The sequence below is a fragment of the Ixodes scapularis genome, unplaced genomic scaffold (assembly GCF_016920785.2).
Source record: "Ixodes scapularis isolate PalLabHiFi unplaced genomic scaffold, ASM1692078v2 PGA_scaffold12__126_contigs__length_90152505, whole genome shotgun sequence".
Classification (NCBI taxonomy): Eukaryota; Metazoa; Arthropoda; class Arachnida; order Ixodida; family Ixodidae; genus Ixodes; species Ixodes scapularis.
This window is the reverse complement of record NW_024609838.1, coordinates 76,123,125-76,135,085: the sequence shown is the minus strand read 5'-3', so window position 1 is coordinate 76,135,085 and position 11,961 is coordinate 76,123,125.

Below are 11,961 nucleotides of genomic sequence, written 5' to 3'. Positions count from 1 at the left end.
CGTGCCTCTTCCCCCTCCACTCTTCTCCCTTCCTGTGTGGTTAGCACGTGTTGGAAACTATCTGTCTTTCTCCCTTGCGCTTTAATATGTTCCCAAAACCTTTTTGCTGCATTCCTATCTTTTTTATTTATTTCCATCATCCACTGCACTCCTGCACTCCCAATTTTGGTCTGTATTAAAGCTGATGCCTCCCTTTTTCGCTCTTGGAAATTTTCCCATTTTGATTCTACCTCAGTTGGCAAGGCTCCCCTTTTCTTTGCCCACCTATGCTCCCTAGATGCCTCTTGGCGCTGCAATATGGCTGCTTTGACCTCCTTATCCCACCAGCTTTTTGGTTTGTGTCTTCGTTTTTGCTGTCCTCTTTGTTTAATTCGATGCTTCTCTAATTCTCTTTTAAAGATTCCAATTAGATCCTCATATGCCCATTCCCTTTCTGGTTGTTTCGATACTATGTTCTCAATGCTTTTCGATACTTTTTGTATTTCAGCTTCACTCAGTTTAGGTTTACCCGCTCGTTCCTGGGCTTGCTGTTTGGTTTGGATGCACCAAATTTAATCTCAATTCGTTTGTGGTCACTCCCTAAGCTTTTTGTTCCTTCCTCATCTATTTCCATACTTCCTAACCTGTCATACAGTTTGTGGGACATGAGGCAGTAGTCTATAGTTGAGTACGAGTTGTTTCGTTCCCACGTTATTTTGCCGTCGCATTTTACTTGAGCATTCACTAACACTAGGTCAAGGGCATCGCAGAAATCTTCTAGCAACTTTCCGGTTGTATCTGTGAATCCATCAAACTCTTCTAAATGGGCATTCATGTCTCCTATGATAATTATTTCCTGATTAAGGCCAATTTCTCGGATGTGACTTGAAATACATGTAAAGTGCTTTGTATTTTCCTCCCTCGAGTCTTTTCCTGTTTTCAGGTAGGCAAATCCCAGCAGAGTGTTGAGGCCTGTTACTCTACCATTCAACCAAAAGTGTTCTCTGCAGCCTTCACTCTCTCTTTTCCAGTTCTGTCCTTTAACTAACATGCCCAGACCCCCGCCTTTGCGTTCACCTTCCCTCCGGTTGCATCCCATCCAGGAGTAGCCTGATATGTATGGTGGTTCCTCCTCATCTCTAAGGTGCGTTTCTGCTACCCCATATACTGTGAAATTTTCAGCCTCTAATTGCTCACCAATCTCCTCCCACTTTATTCTGTTTCTACCCCCCTGCGTGTTTATGAACCCTATATTGAGCCGATTCTTTCTCTTATTTTTTCGGGGCTTCCTCCTGCTCTCCCTGCTGCTCCTGCGGTACTCACACCCAGTAACTTCTTCCGACTCTGGTACCGGTCCATCTTCTCCCGCTATGTTGCCATTTAGCCAAGGATGCTCTGTGCTTCTAGCTCTATATTCCTTCAGTTTCCTAACTCTACATTTTTTTCTGTTTCATCCCCCCCCCCCCCCTCCCCAGCCCCGGCCTCTAGGCTTCGGCCCTTAGGGACCTGTGTGTATTTAAAAAATACCTCACTGTGCATCCAATCCTCCGACCCACCCTCCTTCCGGTGTGCTCCCGGTAGTGAATGCCGTCCGCAACGAATGGACGGGCAGACGCTGGCTGGTACACCTCTCTGTTAATATCAATTACCTCGTACCCCAGCTCCCGCCCCAGTCCCTGTATGACCGCATTTGCTCTGACCACCTTCCTCTCCGTTTTTACAGTCTGCCCCTGAATCTCCGGAATCGTGCACATGACGATTTGGACCCCTTCAGCTGTCGCCCTCAGTTTCCGCACCCCGGCTTCGATTTGCCTCCCCAGGTTCTGTTCCCGTCCTTGTAAAACGTCGTTCAGCCCAGCGTGTATCACCACCAGGTTCTGCCCGTCCATGCTGTCCCATAAGTGGTCCTTTGCCCCCTCCATAACCTTTCCGATGCAGGCACCCGGGTATGCCTGCACTGTGACCCTCTCATCGTCCTTTACCTTCCAAGCGAGCCCTGCCTTGAACCTGTTCACGTTCGAACTTCCAACCACAAGGACCCTTTTTTCCTCACTTGGGCCCGCTCCAGTCGAGCCCCCTGCCAACTGCCCTTTCTGGTTCACCGCATTTGTCTCCCTATTCTTCTGGCTGTTCTGCGTCAGCGCCCCCGCGTAGCCTTGTCCGACGCTGCCGTCGTCGTCCCCATCCCCGTCGCCCACGCTGGTGGCCGACCGCGCCTCGTCATTTTGCTTCTCAGTCTGTCCGCCATTACCGTTCAGGGCGACCGTCTCTGTCCGACTCCCCTCTACGTTCTTCAGTCTCTCTTCCAGTGCCCGCCGCTCGTCTCTCTCCTTTCTCAGTTGGTCCTCCAGTTCCACAACGCGCGCGACTATTGTCGTGTTCTCGGTTTCCATCCTGTCTAGACGCGCCTGTAGGACGCACAACCTGCATAGGAAGTCTCCTGCCTCCGCTTCCTCAGCGCTCTCGAACCTAGTTTCCGACATACTAACCCAGATCAGACACTCCCCGCACTGTACTTGAACGTCCTTCTTCGCCATTCTTCCCTACTCCCGGGTCCCAGCCCAATTCGGCCCTAATCTCGAACACGTCGTACACCACGTGTTCTGCTGCTCCAATCTAGCCGATTTCCCCTCCTTTTTACGCTATATATACTCGATAAATGGAATTGGCAGACCTCTACTGCCTCTACACCGCTCTCCGCACGTGTCTTCTAAACAACGCCGCTACCCCTCCCGCCAACCATTCAAACAAAGCCACGTGGCCCCGCCATGTGGCACCGTTGATAGACTCCCGCGCCTACAAAAAACTAAACTTAACTAAAAACTATCCTATCCCCTGTCCTTACTGCTACCAAAAATTACCGTCCCTAGTCCATGCACAGCTAAATAGGAGAAAAAAACAAAAAATACTTAGCTACGGGAGCTTTCGAAAACACGTCCGCTGCCGCAACGTTGCTTTCTTTCTCTCGTGTTCTGTCGCTCTCTTTTGCGATCGTTCACTCGGGACCCCGGGTGTCGGCGCACGGGATTTGCCACTCCTCCTCACCCACCTTTACCCCCCTGCCTTAAAGGGGCCCTGCAAGGACTTTTTACTGGTTTTTAATTTGCACCGAACCTGAGCGCACTGAACGTAGAAACTTAATGAAACTTTTCTTTTCTCGAAACTCGCTTTATTTTAAAAGTTATAGGCACATTAAATTTACAAAAACAAGCAAAAAATAACCTCCCTCGTGACGTCCTTGGTTGCTTGAGTGGCCGTGAACTAGAGGAGGGGTAGTGGGCTCATCGCGAGCGCTCACGGCTGCCGCACTCCGTGTCGACGGCGCGAGAGGGCGCCACTAAAGCATGTTCTGGATAGGCTGTATGCAGCGGGCGGCCAGAGCGGCTCTCATTGCATTTGCTGCGCGATTGAACACTAATTCGGCATGACACTTCATTGGCCACAAACGACAGCAAACACGGGGTAAAGATCAGTTCAGAATGGGAGCCACTTCGCGCTGCCATACCGCGAAACGTCCAAACCGCGAGACAAAGCTTCTCGCCGAAGGCCTTCGGAACGCTCGGAGCCGGTTGGATCCTCCTGTCGATACGACCGCAGCGCCGCCGCGTACATCCGGAACCTCTCCGTGTCGGCGCCTGATCCCACTACTTCTTTCTAGTATGCGCAGCCTTTTCCACCGCTTGGTGGCGGGTATGTCGACGGGTCATTTCTTGTTTCCGTACTTTATAAAGTGCATTTGTTTGTTTTCTGATCCAAAATCGTCAGCAAAAACTACTTTTATAAATAATTTAAACGGTTCGCGCCACTTATATTTTGTATTTCGACTAAAAAGAAGCTTTTAGCGGCTCTGACCAGTAGTAAGCTCACTGCTCAGGGCCAAAGACGTCACATTTTGCGCGCTTTCGGTACCGCAGGTCTCCCTCGTCGGTGGAGGAGGTTTCCGCGTCGTCCGGTTAAAATATGACGCACCGATATTTAGTTACTCTTTCCGTGCCCGCTGGCTTGCCCGAACCCCAAGAGACGTGGAGACCGCTAAAAATGTACACGCTTAAATATGATTGCAGGGCCCCTTTAAGTTCGATCTCGAGGCGAATATTTAAAATGTAAAGTCGGTGCAGTTTGTTGCATTACAATTATTCAAAATGACCATGCCAATACACATATACACTTTCAACTCATTGAAAGTATTCCCAAGCATTCATTTCTGCACTGCTACAGCCTTTTAGTTTAGATTTTAACTAAAGTGATTGTACCTTGTGGGCACCCTGGCGGCTCCCAAGCCAAGTTGCCCGACTGCGAGGCTCAAGCCGAACTTTTCCCGCGTGGCGGCGACGTCACGCCAGCCACGCGCACATCGGATGCGCCGCCTTGATAAGGCAGATCAGAGGCGGCGCACGGGGAGTCGCTGCTTGGACTCCGGCAGCGCCGGTAGCAATGTTAATCGTCTTGTCCATGTCCAATTAAATGTAGTTTCTTGTTGTTGAAACCGTTGGCTCCGTGTTATTCCTCGGGTCGGGTATGCAGCAAGGCAAACCGACCACAATGGCGCCCAACCGTGGTATGCTACCCACTCGCAGGAATTTCACGGGGCTTGGTTTCTTCTTTCGGTAAGCCTTTTTCATAATCCCCGTGTTTCCTATCGTTGTTTCGTGCTTCCGTCACGTCTACGTTTGTTGTATTGGCGTGTTTGTGACCGTGTCTTTGTGAACGCGGCAATCGTTTTGCGCGCTTGTGTTGGGTTTTTGGGGGCGTTTCTTTTTTTGTGCTCGCAGGCATGCTCACGCGGGAGCAGGAAGCCGCGATGGCCGCAGCAGCACAAATGAACCTGCTCACGAAGGTCACGGAGATGTGCGACTCCGTGATGCAGCGCCTGGCCCACACGCCTGGCCAGCAGGAAACCCCACCGCGAGAGCCCAGACCACACTTGACTGTTCCGGTCTACATGGGGTACGACGACGTCAAGTCCGTGGCAGACTTCCTGTGCGAGCTGCAGACGTACCACCTTGCCTCCGGTGCCTCAGAAGCCTTCATCGTGGACCGGATTGTCCCGCTGGCGTTACAAGCCAGCGCCAGGTGCTGGTTGGGGTCACAGGCCCCCTTCGCCAGCCTGGCGGACTTCCAGACAAGGCTTCGCGAAGAGTTCCTGCCTGCAGGCTACGCGACGCAGATTCTCCGAGAGCTCGAGGCAAGGACGCAGCACCCGGATGAAAGTCTGGTCCGGTACGTTCGGGTCATGCAAGAGCTCTTCAAGAGGGCGGACCCGAAGTCACCGGAGTCGGACAGAGTAGCTCGGGTCAGAAGACAGTGTCACCCAAGGTACCACGTCTACCTGATCAACCGCACCTTTGAGACCCTTGAAGAGCTAGCCCGGGGCGCCCGCCTCATCGAGGAAGCTCTTCATGCCGAGCGGAACTACGTGCCGCCGCCACCAGCCAAGTACGCGCTCGAACCGGCATGCGCATGGCGGGGCCCCGAGGCCTCCACGCAAGTGGACTGTCCGAACGAGACCTCCCTTCCCCACCACGTCAACCAGGAGAGTTGGCGTGGCATGCATGGTGAACTCCCGTGCGGGACAAGCGTGTGTTCGCCTAACTCTCCCCGAGAGGTCCCCGGAGGTCACAGCGAGGCCCGTGAGGGTTTCGGGCGGGGGTCGCCACGACAGGTGGGAGGTCGTTGGCCGTGCCCTATCGCAAGCTGGGGCCCAACGGAGATCACCACCCAAGCGAACCATCTTCATCAGTCTGCTCCTGCAAGTGCTGGCGAAACCTGGCACGGTGCGGTCGCAAACCCGCAGCCCAGCAGCATTGACCCCCGCCGCAACGGAACAAGCCCTCCCCACAACAGCCAGTCGCAAGCCTGGTGGAGGCCCTCCCATAGTGGTTCCTTATCCGATCACTGGAGGCGGTCCGACGGGCACCTCGGTGCCGGTGGCCTAAGCAGGCAACTGTCGTCGGACTGCTGCTACGAGTGCGAGCAGCCCGGCCATCACCGAAAGCAGTGTCCAAGGCGTCTGGACACTACAAACAAGAGGTGGCACGAGACGGCGGCAAAGGGCCGGAACCAAAACAACCAGGGAAACTACTACGGCCGGCGACGCTGAAACCAGACAGCCACTCGCCGACGGCCGGTGCAGTCCCTGGGAGCGGTCAGGCCGCGGCACAGATTCCATCGGTATGTCGAATCCAGCCCGAGCCTAACATCATTGAACCGCGCATGACAATATCACTGCTCGATTTTCCCATTGCCGCACTTTTGGATTCTGGGGCCGCTATCTCGCTCATAGGGGATTTCGTTTTCGAACTCTGCAAAGCAAAAAAGATAAGCCTCCGGGAGTGCGAAACCCGTTTGCAGCTAGCTTCTGGTACAGCGATAACAGCTGGAGGAGCCGTGAGGCTGCAGATTCGGTTTAATGGAAAGAAGCGGCGTCAGCGATTTCTTTATATGCCAGGACTTGTGGTACCCGTGATCTTGGGCCGAGATTTCATTACAGGCGAAAGCATGACACTCGACTTTTCTGGTGGTGGATACCGGCTGGGACAACAACCGGAGCTGACTCCGTTTACCAAAAGGGAGGACTGCATCCCTAACTCGACCACTGCAGCCCACTTCACCACGGTGCCAGACGTCTTGCCTGCCGGCGTTCGAGAATCGTTGCGAAAGTGCCCCGCAAGCAGCCAGCAGAAGCAGGAGCTGCAAGCCGTCCTGGAGTCTTTCTCACCGATGTTCACGGAAACACCTGGAAAGACTGACATTCTGCTGCACCGTATTGAAACCGGTGACGCGCCGCCTCGGAGGTGCAACCCTCGACCGATCAGCGTCCACAAAAGGGCACTCCTTGATGCGGCGCTCGAGGAAATGATCGACACCGGTTCAGTACGTGAGTCGAAGAGCCCCTGGGCATTCCCCGTTGTTCTCGCCCCGAAAAAAGACGGAACAGCCAGACTCTGTGTGGATTACAGGCGGCTTAACGATGTGTCCGTACGAGACAGCTACCCTTTCCCCAGCATTTCCTCTGTGATGTACGCGCTCGGTAACGCGACCGTGTTTACAACACTGGATTGCAGTCGCGGGTTCCTTCAGATCGAGATTCACCCATCAGACGTTCCAAAAACGGCTTTCATCTGCCACAGAGGGTTGTTCGAGTTCACCCGACTGCCGTTTGGCTTGTCTAACTCTCCAGCCAGTTTTCAACGCCTGATGGATGTTGTACTTGGGAACTCGAAGTACGAATTTGCCATGGCATACATGGATGACGTGGTTGTTTTCTCGAGAACTATCGAAGAGCATGTCGAGCACCTTCGCATTGTACTTGAGCGAATGCGTAATGCTGGGCTCACGATTCATCCCGGAAAGGTTCAGTTAGCCGCGCCCAAGATTAACCTCCTTGGATTCGTTGTGGATAACGGCACGCTCCGCCCCAACGAAGATAAGTTGCGCGCGCTAACGGAATACCCAAGCCCACATGACGTAAAGAGCCTACAAAGATACCTCGGAATGATTGCGTTCTACAGGGATTTCATTCCACACTGTTCCGAGATATCGCAACCGCTCAATCACCTCCTAAAAAAAGGCGTCAAGTGGTGTTGGGCCGAACAACAACAATGCGCATTCGCAGCCCTTTCAAAAGCCGTGACTGACAACGCTTGTTTACAGCTCCCAGACTTGAACAAGCCGTTCGTTCTGCAGACAGATGCAAGCGACTGTGGCCTGGGTGCTGTATTGCTGCAGGAGTATGGCGGTGTGCTTCGGCCAGTTGCTTTCACGAGCCACACGCTAACTTCAGCCGAGCGCAACTACAGTGTCGCAGAACGTGAATGTCTCGCCATTATTCATGCTTTGAAGCGCTTCGATATGTACCTAGATGGCGCAACGTTCCAGATTCAATCTGATCACTTAGCGCTATCATGGCTAAGGGGACTTAAGAATCCAGCTGGACGTCTTGCTCGTTGGGCGCTTACGCTACAACAGTACGACTACTCCATTGTGTACCGCCCGGGGTCAACTAACAAAGTTGCTGATGCGCTTTCTCGTGCTCCACTTCCTGAGGAACACTTGCAGGATACCCATGGCTTGGTGACCGTCGCGGCCACGACACGAGGATCCCCAGATTCACGGTGGGGTACATTGGTGAGCCGCGAGGAGCTTCGCAAGGCGCAGCTGGATGACGGACTCTGCCAACGCGTGTCCGCTTGGCTGGCAGCAAGAGGTCCAGTCGACCGCCCAAGTGACGAGGAGTTCGACTCCTACTTGATGAGCGACGACGGCCTCCTGCTGCGCTACATCCCCCAGGCCGACGACGATCCGGATGGCTCGGCATTCCGGACCGTGATACCCCGCAAGCTACGTAAGCTTTTCATCCGATACATGCATGACTCTGCCTTGGCAGGACACAGCAGTGGGAGCAAGACCTACGAAAAGTTATCCCAAATTGCTACCTGGCCAGGCATGAGGCAGGATGTGCTCCGATACGCTCGTAGCTGCTCGGTGTGCCAGAAGGCAAAACCACGTGGTGGCCAGCCCCCCGGTCTCATGCAACCAATCGCGAGTCAGAGCCCTTGGCAGATTTGTTGCTGTGACGTCATGGGCCCCTTCCCACGTAGTACCCGGGGCAATCAGTACTTGTTCGTGGTAACCGACCACTTCACGAAGTGGGTTGAGTTATTTCCATTGCGGAAGCTAGATTCGCAAAAAATCTGGGAGTGTCTACTCGAAACATTCGCTAGGTTTGGCTTTCCTGCACAGCTTGTAAGCGATAATGCCTCCTATTTCACGAGTAAGGTGTTTGTGGACGCATGCGCGGTACTGGGAATCAAACACAAAAGAACTTCCCCGTACCACCCGCAAGCAAACATCACGGAAAGGGTAAATCGAAACCTTAAGATGATGCTAGTGGCCTACACAGAGCGCCACAAGGACTGGGACGCGAAACTGCCCGAGCTGGCATTCGCGACCCGTACAACCACTAATCGGTCAACGGGTCTCACTCCTGCCCAATTAAATTTCGGCAAGGAGCTCGCATTCCCGCTTTCTAACAGCCTCCTTTCTACAGAGTCTGGAGGAAGGCCTCGCCCCTACGTCAAGTTCGCAGAGGACCTGCGAAAGCGCTTCTCCGATAACCTTCGAGAGGCCAGAGAAAATCTCGACGTCGCCCGGGTACAGCAGGCTGAACAGTACAACCGGGGGCGACGTGACTTGCGGTTCGAGGTGGGAGATTTTGTACTCCGGCGTACTCACCCACTGAGTGACGCCGCTCGAGGCTTCGCAGCCTCCCTCGCCAACAGGTGGGAAGGTCCGTTTCGCGTGCGTGAAAAGTGCTCGCCACTCACTTACAAACTAGTTAACTGTGAGTCTAGTGAGGAAACCGGACCTGTTCATGTCACCGACCTTAAACGATTTTTCCAAGCAGAAGACGAAGATTCCTCGCAGGACCGGAACGACACTGACGGCAGCCCCGTTCCGGAAACCCCCTTGTCTCCACCAAGGCGGCGGTATAACCTGCGACGTCGGTGACACCAAAGAGAGAGGAACCTTTTTTTTTGTCTCCTTGGCCTCTTTCGCATTTTGGGGGTAGTTTTCTACTTCCACGGATCTGCCCCTTTTTCAAGAGAGGGGGGAGAAGATTGTGTGCCCACCTCAGATCCGTTATTTCAAACTTTCTGGAAGGGGTCCGAAAATAACGTCAGGCTCAGCCCTCAACTGAGTCCCATGTCGTCTGCTTCCATGTTTTCTACGAAGCTGACTCATGGACAAAACCGTCGCCACACCCGCCATCTGAACGACACGGCGGCCGGTCTCATCGTGGACCGCGGCCACCCTCTACAGGACCACGGGCAAAGCAGCCACCTGGTGGAGCCCTGATCCCGAACAAGCGACAAGCTGGAGCTGACCGAGCCGCCGCGCTCGTCAGCAGCCGCCGCGCTCGTCCAGCAGGCGCCGGCCGGACTTAAACGTCAGTCCGCCCAACAGCGCCATCCACCCCCTGACGCCCACAACGTCTCCGTCATCGACATGCCGGACGAAGCTTGAGGGGGGGGAAGTGTGGGCACCCTGGCGGCTCCCAAGCCAAGTTGCCCGACTGCGAGGCTCAAGCCGAACTTTTCCCGCGTGGCGGCGACGTCACGCCAGCCACGCGCACATCGGATGCGCCGCCTTGATAAGGCAGATCAGAGGCGGCGCACGGGGAGTCGCTGCTTGGACTCCGGCAGCGCCGGTAGCAATGTTAATCGTCTTGTCCATGTCCAATTAAATGTAGTTTCTTGTTGTTGAAACCGTTGGCTCCGTGTTATTCCTCGGGTCGGGTATGCAGCAAGGCAAACCGACCACAACCTTGAATATTATTTAAGGCCATATAGAGGCAGCAACAAAACGATTGACTCAACATAGAAATGAATTCTTTAGAGTGTAGCGCAAACTCTAGCGCAAAGATGCATTGCGGCAAATTGAGACATGCAGAAATGCATTCTACCTGCAGGTGGTGCTTCTTCGCAGTGCACGATCACTTGAAGTGACCTAAACTTGGCTGTACACGATGCCCAAAGCGTCGCGTAAAGGAGAAATGTAGAAGTTGTTCCAATGACATTGTGCTTTTAAGGCGGGTAGCAGGGACGGCGCCAGGCTTTTCTTAGTGAGGGGGCAGTAGGGAGGCGCACGGCATTTTTGGGGAGGCATGAGCTTTCGATCCGACTAAAAGAACAAACATCCAGGGACGATAACTTGGCACTTAGGGAGTTTTTAATAGAAATCAGCTCAGTTTATTTCATTATTTTACAGCCTATGTACAATTATGGTTAATGTAGCATTTCACCTGCAAAATATTCAGGCATGTTTACATTCTGCAATACTAAATAAGCACGCTCACGCTTGTCGTGACTCATCATCTGCTCTTTAGGCAGTCCCCTAAAACCGGAGCACGTCAGCGATCATGTAGATGTAGTGAAGATTCTCCCTTCCTTGCTGAATACGCCTGGCAAAGGTACACGGCGACTGTTTAGCCGCGCCACTTTTCTTCATCTCCTTGAAGGAAGCCGATATGTTTGGGACATCTTGCGTGCCGCACTGTTGGAGTGGCATCGTAGTCCTCCTTCCTTCTGAAGAGCTTTCTTCCAGTTTCGATAGCCCTCTGTAAAAATACAGCACTTCCACTGTTTTCCTCCCTCCCTCCCTACCTCCCTCTCTCCCCCCTCTCTCTCTTTCTCTCTCCTCCCCCCCCTCCCTCCCCTCCCCCCCCCCCCTTCCCCACAAAACAGAAACACTTTCAGCTTTCCTCCAACCTCGAGGGATAGTCCCTCGAAGGGACTCCGTGCCTGCCCCAGGGTCACTAATGATGGGAGCATGGCAGTTCTCGAACCGCCAGGCTCACCAAAGTTGCTTCAAGGACCCCATAGAGACTTGAAACAAGCAGGATGACCTAGACACATCAAAGCCGCCCCTTGGGAACCCGCATTCGGCCCGAGCGTGTCAGGACTTTGGGAGATTTCCTCGGTCAGAAAATGAACAGTGCCCTTGAGTTCCTTTGTCTGGCAGGTACGAAGCGACGGTGCAGTGCAGATGGGATTTCAAGTCTCTCCGAGTAATCATTTGGGTGAAGCTACTTTCAGGAAGTATTTTATGGTTGGCGAGAGAGAAATTGAGTGGTAGGCGACGCACCTTAGCTTCGGCAAGCCATACAAATATTCATGCATCGTTCTTCACGGGGTGTGTATAGGAAATAAAGCGGACGGCACGAAAAAGTTCGAAACGTCCGGTATGAGACCTCTTCAGGCTGGCTATCCTTCAAGCCAGTGCCTTTTCTATGGGACGAGGAGATTAGGAAAATGACGAGCCATGTAGCGTATGCGGGTCTGCGCGCGAAAATTAGTGCGAGGGGGGGGGGGGTGTAAAGGCTGGCATATTTTTGGGGTGGCAGGACAAATTTTAGGGGAGGCGCCCGCCACCCCTCGCCTCCCTTTGGCGCCGTCCCTGGCGGGTAGCAAACCCAATCTA